This window comes from Aedes aegypti, chromosome 2, assembly GCF_002204515.2.
Source record: "Aedes aegypti strain LVP_AGWG chromosome 2, AaegL5.0 Primary Assembly, whole genome shotgun sequence".
Taxonomy (NCBI): Eukaryota; Metazoa; Arthropoda; class Insecta; order Diptera; family Culicidae; genus Aedes; species Aedes aegypti.
Genome location: NC_035108.1, coordinates 222,166,100 through 222,178,167, shown reverse-complemented (window position 1 = coordinate 222,178,167; position 12,068 = coordinate 222,166,100). Strand labels below are relative to the sequence as shown.

The window sequence follows — 12,068 nt, the reverse complement described above, 5'->3', positions numbered from 1 at the left end:
AATTTAATCAAAATATAGTGAAAAATATGTATACTTTAGTTCAAACTAATTCGAACAAAAAAAAACATTGTTACTAGAATAATTTGGAGAAAACTCATCCATTTATACACATAAGTTACACAGTATTGTAGGAAAACACTCGTAGTTTGAAAATATTAGTTACATTTACTTTTGAATAACAAACTGAAATCCTATTATTCTTTGTATCAATATATATGTATCATCTGTCTAGAACAATTTATATGGTCAAATAAGGTACGATTATATGCTTTCTATTGTAAAATTAGCATATTTTGCTCATTTGTAACTCAGCTTAGATAAACCACGAAAAATTTCGTGTGAATTTCTAAATTATTATTCTTTTACTTTTTTTTCTACCAGAAAGGTTAAAAAAATCTTTTAGGTGGATTAATTTAAATTTTCTATGTTTAATTTGCAAATTTCAGCTGGGAATGAATAAAGTTAAAGGAAAACAACATTCGCGAATATAAAAATTTATTAAAATTCTCGTAAGCAGTCTGCCACTAAATAATACTAATAGGGTAAGTGATCCATTAGTTGTGGGTGTTCATATAGTTGCGGTAGTGCCATTTTCACTGATATTACTACATAAGCCTCAGAACCGACATTAATGAATGTTTGCCCTTTACTGGCATGTACCAGATTTGCTAGTATGTCCGAAAAATAGTTTTGGGAAGACATTAAAAAAATACGCGTTCTAGTGAGACTCGAACTCACGACTCCGTGTACGCTAGACCGGCGCTTTAACCAACTTAACTACAGAACACCTTATGATTCTGCGGAATAGAAAGCCAAACTGAATCCGAGTACTAACTATGAACACATCTGTACAGGTGTTCTGTAGCTTAGTTGGTTAAAGCGCCGGTCTAGCGTACATGGAGTACGTGTCGTGAGTCGTGAGTTCGAGTCTCACTAAAACGCGTATTTTTTTGCAAATTCATGTCTCAATTTGTCAAACAAACACACTGTGTCTTCTGATTACAAGTTCCCAAATCCACAGAACTGACACTGCCAATCGACGTATTGGCTTGTTGATAGACGGAATTGTTGAAAAGAGCATTGAAATTGCTTCAAAACTGTTTTACGTGGAACTGTAAATTGCTAAAACTTTTCTGACTTGTACCAATAGTTGCGGTAAAGTGTTCCTATAGTGGACGATCCCATAAGAAAATCACGGATACCGCACCTACAGGAACACAAATTAAAAATATACCGCAACTAAAGGAACAATGTGCCAATAGTGGAGGTGTTATTTTTCACTGACATGCCGTGGGTTACTGCGATGAAATCATTTTTCTCATTGAGTTAATGTTCGTTACTTCCCGTTACAACATTAACATGTACATTAATTGCGATTCTTGAATTGAGGCGGTTAAATGAAGTTCAATCGTGCTTAGTACCTCCACTATTGGTACATTTACCTTACTTGGTCCACATACCCCACCCCATTAAAAAGTAGGGGAAAGTGTACCGTAGGGGGAGATCCCCCAGTACCGGACACTTAAGTCACTAAATTCATAATTCGAAAAATATTGATTTGATGGGCTCGTGTTACCCATTTATGATAAATATTATCATTTTTATAGTGTACAAAAATAAATTTGAAAATATAAATATGAATTTTGAGATTGAGTTTTGATGATGTACACAGAAAGAAAAACCCATGTAAATTTCAGCGCAAAATGATGCACATAAAGGGAATGCCAGATATGTCGTTAATGTACATTACACATCGTGTAAAATTACATCAACATCATGTAAATTTATGTGAACTGTCGTGTAATCGGTTAGAGTCCATGTTGGATTACGCGATGTGTAGCGGAAATTTACACGATGCTAATGTAATTTTACACGATTTGTAATGTAAATTTACGACATATCTGGCATTCCCTTTATGTGCATCATTTTGCGCTTAAATTTACATGGATTTTTCTTTCTGTGTATTTTAGTACCAAATTGATCGATCTTGAACGGTGGCACCCAATACCGGACACGATCTGGAAATGCCTCGAATTCTGTAAATTTGAACATCATTGAATGTCTACACTATAGAAATAGTTTCCATTCGATGCATTTGCAACATTTACAAACATAATTTGAGTTTTTCTTAGTTTGCAAGATGCCTATCAAAAACCTCTTTCATATATGATGAAAAATAGCACATTTTACGATGTTGTTATGAATGTTCATTCTTCTTAATTTTATTGCATGTTTGATACCATGGTCGACGGAACCCATGAAAAATGAAAGTATTTTAAGACACTGATGCAATAATTACAAAGATATCATATAACAAATCAAGCTGTCCGAAACTGAGGGACAGGTGGTGCTTAACCAAAATTCTAATTTGTCCATATTTACTTCAATTGTGGTACAAAATACATTCATACTATCAAATGAGGATTGTGTTCGATCATGCTTGCGGGATCCAAAGTATTTTTTCGTATTCAAAATAATTACTAAATAGGCTCAAAATTAAGAAGATACGTCAATTTTTTAAAGGTTTTTAAACTTTTCTATTTTTTTAAAAAGGGATGCATATTTCAAGGATGTGTTATTCTACGCAAACATTAGTCTACATAATAGCTTTCTTTTCTACTAATACACCATCTTGATTGGACCATGATTTCTCAATGTTTCGACTTTGTCCGGTATTGGGTGCTGTCCGGCACTGGGGGATCTCCCCCTACAATATATCTGTATTTATTTATAAAAATCCCATATTTTTCATTGTGATTCATTCAATTAGAACTGAAATGCTCACCATGTGTCGAAAAAACTTATAGTATTTGATTTTAGACAGAGATACAATGGATTTCGGATTGATGGAAAACAATTTTCAAATTAATTAATTTTTGCAGCTAACAAGTTTGCTAGTGTTGGTGTACGTGTAGTGCCAGTTTTGCAATAGTATCAGTGTGGGCGTAAGAACATAACCTAAAAGATGCAATGGTACGAAATCATTCAACATATTCAACGATTCGTGCTTAATACTGACGAATGATCCACTTACCCCACTGATACACTTCCCCCACTGTACCTTAGTTCATATGTTATATTGATTGATAATAAGCAAGGTTGAGAATGTTATGTTATTTTGTTTGGTTTTCAGCGTGAATTATTTCATTTTTTTTCTTGAAATGTAACAGAATGCAAATAAAAAGTCGTTCATTTTTTATCCAAAGGACAGGCTGGCATATTTTGAAAATTCTTTGGAATGGTTGCTAGGCATACACTCCCGTTTATTCAAAATGCATTGAGTTAATATTACTTCGTAGGTATTTTGACAAAAACAATTTTTGAATTTTATTTACTAAATTTTTACTTAAAGTGGTGACATTTTTTAATTTTTTCGAAGTGCGCACTAAAATAACATGACTAATTTTCTTAGCATTGGGACGACCAAAATTTCAAAACTATGTGTCATTAGAACTGTTATATTCTTTGAGAAGCTCGCGAAGTTTTGGTGGAAAAATCTGTGAACTATTTGTTATTAATAAAATAGTAATTCAAATCATGATGTAAAAGTTTGGGTTCACCAGTATGATGTATCGTGCAAAAACTTGGGTTCACTAGAACTTACTTGCATCACGAAAATGGAATTTCGTACCAAACATTAACGCATTAATATTTACGTTAAAATAAGATATGAACTATTAAAATCGGTTGAAAAATGACAGAATTATTGATAAAAATTATTTGCGTGTGGCTCAGATGAACCCAAACTTTTGCACGATGACTTGAATTACTGTTTCATTGATTTCGAATAGTTTTCAGATTTCCCGCCCAAATTTTGTTAGTGCTCTTCAAATAATGAAAGATAACAGTTCTTTTGACGCATCCAATTGTCTGTTTCGGTCAATTTTCTTTCTTTCTTCCTGGCGTTACGTCCCAACTGGGATAGAGCCGGCATCTCAGCTTAGTGTTCTTATGACCACTTCCACAGTTATTAACTGAGAGCTTTCTTTGCCAAATGACCATTTTTGCATGTGTATATCGTGTGGCAGGCACGAAGATACTCTATGCCCTGGGAATCGAGAAAATTTCCTTTACGAAAAGATCCTCGACCGGCGGGATTCGAACCCACGACCCTCAGCATGGTCATGCTGAATAGCTGCGCGTTTACCACTACGGCTATCTGGGCCCCTCAATCTGGGTTTCGGTCAATATTAAATTGAAAAAAATAGCCATTTTGGGTGCATTTTTTTTAATGTTATAATTTCAAGTGAACCTATGACAAAAGGTTAAATGTACAGAAGATTGAATGACAAAAGGTTGAAGAACAACAAAATGCGGGACAAATGGTCGAAAACCCTTTTTCAAAGAAGGCAAAATTTTCCACCAAGTAAACCATTTTCAACCTTTTGTCCTTTCGACCTTTTGTCCTTTCGACCTTTTGTCCTTTCGACCTTTTGTCTTTCTACCATTATCCATAGACCATTTTAAGTAATAATTGAGTAAACAAAATTCATAAATTGTTTTTGTTAAAATACATTCAAAGTGAATTTATCTCATTGTCATTCGAATACACCACAAAGAGCTTCAATTAGACGTGTAATCACAGAGTTATGGAGATTACACTTTTGTATGTTGTTGAGGGGGTGAACCCAAACTTTTGCTCGGGAGTGTAAGTAAATTAGGCATAATCTATAAACATACGCCGATAGAAGGACAACTAAAGAGCAACAGGGATGAAAGCTTCTCAGAAGAGACAACGTTAACGTGATTTTAAACACTTTTTAGTGTCTTGTTCACTATTTTAAGGCAAGTCTCTAAAAAATCTATTTTTGATGTAAGATCTTCAAAGTCTCTATTTTATTCAAAATGGTATCTTAATTACTTCTTTGCCCTAATTTACATGCAGTGAACACTGGTGCAAAATTGAAAAACTCTAGAGGCTCCAGAAACTATAACGCGACTATTTTACAAATTCTTACTGATATTTTCCTCAGATCCCGAAGAATGGTTCAAGAATTCTAGTGATTTCTACATAGATTCCTTCTGGAATATTTTCAAGTATACATTCAGAGATGCTACCAGCAATTTTTCAAGGGATGCTTAGAAAAAATCTTTTGAATTTGGTCTGAAAAGTCCTAGAGCACTCGAACGCTACTAACTACAGTGATTTTCACAGAGATTAAGGAGTGTATCGAAAAGTAGTCGCAAACATTCAAAAAATATAAAAAAATATTGAATAATATGCAGTCTTAATATAAATACAACGAGGTTTATGAAGCATAGAAAATAAAATCTTGCACAAAATTACATTTTTGAAGTGTCTTTTGAAGATTCGATGATTTGTATTGAACAAAATTTATACCAAACAAATAAGGATGAAAAGCTTAATCTAGCGGAAAATATGTTTACTTCATACAGCACGTAAGACGGATTTCAAAAAAATTAATTATTGCTATAAGAAAGCTCAATTATTGGAATAAGGTCGGTTTTAGAAAGTCATTTTTGTATAATCAACTTTTGAATACAGCGGTAATTGTATAGAGTACTATTTTTTGCTAACGTTACTTCATAAATATACAAAGAAGCATTCCCAATCAAAAAAGTGTTTTAATTCGTTCTAATTGTTCGATATTACCATTAACGTGTGGAAAGAAAAAATCAAAAAACGAAGCCCTCAAAAATCGACTTCTTTCGATTTTTGTATTTGCTCTCAAATGCTCGTTAATGTATTTTTCTATATATTTTATTTACTATGTCATGAGAGTTGTGGCACATAATATAGGTATAAGCATAAACAAAAACCATTTTTTTTTATTAAAATTTAACACATTTTTTAACATATCAATTTTTTAAGAAGTGTTCAAGATTTTCATCGTCATAAGTTAGTAATTTGAAAAAAAAATTTGTATGATAATTTATTGAAACAATACCACCGTATCATAACTTTTAAATACATTGTAAAGTATTTTTTATCAAAAAATTGTTTTGGGTTCAACCCAATATTTTTTAGACTGCTTTGAATGTTTGCGACTACTTTTCGATACACTCCTTACTTTGATTAAATCCTAGCGACTATCCCAGAATTTCCTCCTCATGTTTTTTAGTGGTTTTTCAAATTGTTACTTCTAGGTTATTTTCCACGGATCCTACAGGAGTGCTTCTACAAAGGTTTTTTCCAGAGTTATTGGAAAAAAAATCTTATCGATATTTTCCCGAGAGACGCTACCATTTTCTACGCGTTTTTTTCATTTATCAAAGGCATTTTTTAAGGATAAAATTCATCTACGATCTGGAAACGCTCCAAAAAAATTCTTCCGACTTTATTTGATGAAATCCATTATGAACTTTTTCAAAAGTTCCTCAATAAATTTGACCTGGTATTCCAAATTAGGCTTCTGCAGAAATTTCTCTTGGCATTATTTCTCCAGCATTTCATTAAAATATTATTGCTATCAAGTTTTATTTTAATAAATCTTCCAAATCTCCATGTATTTTTCACAACTTCATTCAAGGTTGCGCACCGATAAATATTACAGTAGTTATTACGGTACTAACATTAATATATAAATTTCTTCAGTGATTGGTCCCAAATTTCTTTAAAATAATTTTTAGGACATTATTCAGGAATTTGAATGTTTTTTTTTTTCAGTTAATTTAGCAATTTATTATGAAAATCCTGGAAAGAAAATTTTCATCAAGAAACTAGGAGTTATCCTAGAGATCATCTTAGGAACTCATCAATGCATACTTAGAATCCACAAAACACGGTGCTCCCCCGACCGTTATTATTAGAAAAAAAAATCTCGATCAAATCTGTGCTTACCAGTCGTTTTCTACAGCTAAGATTGGGCAAAATTTTGAAAAAATCGAAGGGCCCGTTTTGAAGTTACGTCCTTTTGAATGCGTAAGTCTACTAATTTGAAGGGAATGTGAGATATTTAAACGGGTTTTCATTGGCCATGATTATCAGAATAAATATAATATAGAATTTTGAATCAAAGTTTGTTTATATTGTTATTTGTTACTTCTGGAAGGAGTGTTGAATGAGAAGATAAAAAAAAATGGGGTTACGTCCTTTCGGAAGTATAACCATGAAACAATAATTTTGAGTGCTTCGTGAAACCCAAGCAGGACAGTTCGGTTTTGCGTCGTCCGATAGATTTAGCTCACGGTTTCGCGCATGTTTTCGTCGCCGGAGATTTTTTTTTTCCTGTTTTGGAGCGTCTTGCTGGGTAGTGCTTCGTGAAACCCAAGCAGGACAGTTCGGTTTTGCGTCGTCCGATAGATTTAGCTCACGGTTTCGCGCATGTTTTCGTCGCCGGAGATTTTTTTTTCCTGTTTTGGAGCGTCTTGCTGGGTAGTGCCTCGTGAAACCCAAGCAGGACAGTTCGGTTTTGCGTCGTCCGATAGATTTAGCTCACAGTTTCGCGCATGTTTTCGTCGCCGGAGATTTTTTTTTTTCCTGTTTTGGAGCGTCTTGCTGGGTAATGCTTCGTGATGCCCAAGCAGGACAGTTTTTACATTCAGAAATGGAATAGTGAAAAGTGAAAAATGAAAAAGTGATTTGTTTGATTTGTGTCCTCAGTACTGTTGGTTTTTGGCTGCCCTAAGTTCACCGAACCATCCGGAAGTGACAGGCAGCACATAAATTTAGAGAATCAATCCGGTGAGTTTGTTCCAGTATGATACTTTTTCTTTTGTGAGCCTTCCGAATCGTTTTTGTCCGCGTCGTGGAACTTCTGATCGTTTCTTGAATGGAAAATGTTATTTTCGGAGTTTGATAATTATGTTCAGATTGCGCATTCTGTCCGGGCGAGTGTTACGCAACTAACAATCGGTTGTGGATGCTTTTTAACCGTTCGATGACCCTGGAGGGATCGATTCTGCTTTTCGTATAATTTTGAGCAGAAATACCGACTGTGTTATCCTAGGGTGTTTAGCTCGAACGCGCTTCCTTTCGTTTTTGGATTATCTAAAAATACAGTACCACCCAGTACAGTTTTTCAATGAACACAGTTCAGTTTTTCAATAGGCGTGATTTTTTTTTTTTTTTTTTTTACGTGTATCGTTATTTTATACAATCCGATGACCCTGGAGGGATCGGTTTTGCTTTTTACTGGTTATTGAGCAAAAATATTACTACACAATCGACAAGCATTTCGCGAAATACTATTTATACTATAAATAAGCTATTGTTTTCTCTTTTGATTGCCGGCATTCAAAAGATTAATTTGAAAACGCTTAAACAACAAATATTTATGGTCTATCGCCAGCTTTCCAGGCGAATCCTGACAATATACCTTCCCCAACCTCCAACTCCGTAGCACTTATGAGGGTGTCGCTGAGTCGGTGGCCTCTCATTAAGTAAGTGCTACATCAACATTTCCTTCCCCTATCCCAAGTTACGGTAAAGATGGGCGTGGCCGGGAATAGCGATATTCATGCTTTTAGTATTCTTGTTTATGATTTGAACAAGGTATACTCCCCTGCCTTGTTCTTGAAAGTAGTCAGGATGAGATTATTAAAAAGAAACATGAATGTTGCTAGTATCCAATCTACGAAGTATACCGTAACTACGCTAACGCTAACGCTAACGCTATAACCATGAAACAATAATTTTAATAGAATAATTAGGCATTCGTTTACCGTTGAGCATGTTCAAATGTTTTCAACGACATATTGCATTTAAATGACACAAAAGTCTTTCACAATCAACTGATTTCTTACAGGCTCAAGTGCTTTAAGGTGTTACGGAGCTAATTTTATCATATAACCAAATTAGTGCTTGTATCACAATATTCTAGCAAGTTTTGTGAACCCATGTACTCACGATTCAGATTATTTTACATATAACTGATTGCTACCTGTTGTATATAGATTCGAAGTTTAAGTCAAGGAATACTTTCCGAGTTGAGTTTTTGGTTATGGGTAGCAGTGTATGAAATAAAATAAAATTAACGACGTAGAACGCAAACAAAATGGAAGAAAATAATGCAAAGCCACAGAACAATTCACGATTTTCTGGTAACCAAAACTGGAATTCACGTAGAATCCATTTTCATCATATGTTTAAAATTATACCCCTTAACTTTGAATTCCATTACCCCGAAAACCTGAAGACCGTCACCGCGAGTTTCTGTTTCTAGAATGGCATTACTTCGAATTCCCTTATCACGGGACAATGTCATTCAAGGTAATTATATATTCGGGACAATAGCCTTCAGCATAATAGTGCGTTCAGGGTGATGTCACTCCGGTAAATGGAATTCGGGGAAAAAAATCGGGGCTAAGGCTAATAGCCCGTCATTCGTTTTGGTAGCCATGTTGACATTTGAGGTCGCAATTTCAAAGTGATAAAACTCAGTTCGCATAGTTCATATTGATGTGGAAAAGTATCACTAAATGCGCTGACGTACAGAAAGGATGCTGATACTTTTTCAGTTACGTCAGTGCAATACCAACAGATTTTCTTTAACTCAAAATTGTGACTAGGTTAAATTGTGAAAATCTAAATGTAGTAATGTATGCTACAAATGATCACAAAAGTATTGACAGTGGTCTAGAGTTGGATACTTTCGACAATAGTGGATTACTCAGCAATTGAAGTTCTGGTGCAGTAGGGGGAGATCCCCCAGTGCCGGACAGCACCCAATACCGGACAAAGTCAAAACATTGAGAAATCATGGTCCAATCAAGATGGTGTATTAGTAGAAAAGAAAGCTATTATGTAGACTAATGTTTGCGTAGAATAACACATCCTTGAAATATGCATCCCTTTTTAAAAAAGTAGAAAAGTTTGAAAATCTTTAAAAAATTGACGTATCTTCTTAATTTCGAGCCTATTTAGTAATTATTTTGAACACGAAAAAATACTTTGGATCCCGCAAGAATGATCGAACACAATCCTAATTTGATAGTATGAATGTATTTTGTACCACAATTGAAGTAAATATGGACAACTTACAATTTTGGTTAAGCACCTCCTGTCCCTCAGTTTCGGACAGCTTGATTTGTTATATGATATCTTTGTAATTATTGCATCAGTGTCTCAAAATACTTTCATTTTTCATGGGTTCCGTCGACCATGGTATCAAACATGCAATAAAATTAAGAAGAATGAACATTCATAACAGCATCGTAAAATGTGCTATTTTTCATCATATATGAAAGAGGTTTTTGATAGGCATCTTGCAAACTAAGAAAAACTCAAATTATGTTTGTAAATGATGCAAATGCATTGAATTGAAACTATTTCTATAGTGTAGACATTCAATGATGTTCAAATTTACAGAATTCGAGGCATTTCCAGATCGTGTCCGGTATTGGGTGCCACCTTTCAAGATCGATCAATTTGGTACTAAAATACATCATCAAAACTCAATGTCAAAATTCATATTTATATTTTCAAATTTATTTTTGTACACTATAAAATGATAATATTTATCATAAATGGGTAACACGAGCCCATCAAATCAGTATTTTTCGAATTATGAATTTAGTGGCTTAAGTGCCCGGTACTGGGGGATCTCCCCCTACAAAGTTAGCCGGAACATCCAAGGGGGTATTATTTTATAATTAATAATAATGACACAAAAATGGCTCTGTAATGCCTTACAGTACTTGAGTCTGTGAGAAATCAGATTGTGAAAGACTTTTGTGTCATTTAAGTGCAATATGTCGTTGAAAACATTTGAACATGCTCAACGGTATTAGAATGCCTAATAAATCTATTTATAATTAATGTTGTCAATGGTGTTACATTTCAAAAACTACAACTACAAATTTTGATTATCTTCTCATTCAAAACACCACCAAGAGGTTCCAAATAATCAAACAAACCATCCTTGAACCCAGTTTTGATGATATATTGCTTCAGATATTCACGGCCAATGAAAACGTGTTTAAATATCTCAGATTTCCTTTCAATTAGTGGACTTACGCATTCAAAAGGACGTAGCTTCAAAACGAGCCCTATGATGTTTTTAAAATTTTGCCCAGACGAGCAACTTAGCTATAGAAAACGACTGGTGAGTAAAAATTTGATGGAGATATTTTTCTGATAATAACGGTCAGGGAAGCATCGTGCACAAGTTTTATCAGAGATTGCTTTTGGATTTTCTTCAAAAATTCGGAATTTTTCGATTTTTTTTAAAATTTGTTCCAAAAAAAATCTTTAAAATTTCCATGGCGATATCCCTTAGAAAATTATTAGAAACAAAACCTTTGAATACATCCTTGGGAGTTAAAAAAATGTATGAATTTTGAAGAGCATCTACAAGCTACGGAAATGTTATAAGGAAATCATTGGAAGATTCAATGAATACATTTCTGGGAAACTTGATCTTTGGAGGGAATGTTCGTTAGAGAAAATTCAGATTGAATTAATGAAGGTATCTGAAACAAAGGTCTTGGAAGAATGACTCAAAAAGTTCGTTAAAAAACACAAATCAAACTCCTGAATAGATCTTCGTAGAAAGAAATCTACAGCAAAACAATCAATTCTGATTCAAAAACTTAGCAATATTCCTTATGAAATTTCTGTTCAAACGAGAGGTTTCTGTCCAGCCTGATTTCCTAATCTATGAAAAATACAAAACTCTTTCTAGAGAAATTTTATGGGTACGTCGCTAAAAGCACATAAATCTCAAGCCCATTTTAAGAGAAAGGCTATTTTTTTAGTTTGAATATTGACACTTTCATACCATTTGATGAGCATCATTAGTTTTCTTGAAAATTAATCAAAACCACCAAATATTTTCTTAAATTGATGATAAATCATCGAGCTGTTTGTTGTACGCGTATCTGTCAAAGGATACAAACTCTAGTGGAATTAAATGGTATAAATTCGGTCTTTCATCTTCTTTCTTAAGTTGTTTGCACAATTAAAACTTACACATATTTTTTTTTCTTTGAAGTAAACAATACTTTGATATTTATCGTTAGATTTTCTTTTTTATTTAAATGTTTAGAAGCCAAACTCCTAGCCTAAAATATTTTTTTTCAAAGATAGGAGTTTGGTTTCGAAACATGTTTATTTAGTCATCTCTAAAGGAAAAATCGTCAATCGTTTATGTATTTTGGAGAATTTC

At 33.8% G+C, this 12,068-nt stretch overlaps 1 protein-coding gene across 3 annotated transcripts in view; it reads left to right on the top strand.

Annotated features, from left to right (window-relative positions):
- Positions 1 to 12,068, top strand: part of LOC5569022 — a 183,828-nt gene that overhangs the window by 25,197 nt on the left and 146,563 nt on the right. The window lies entirely within an intron of this gene.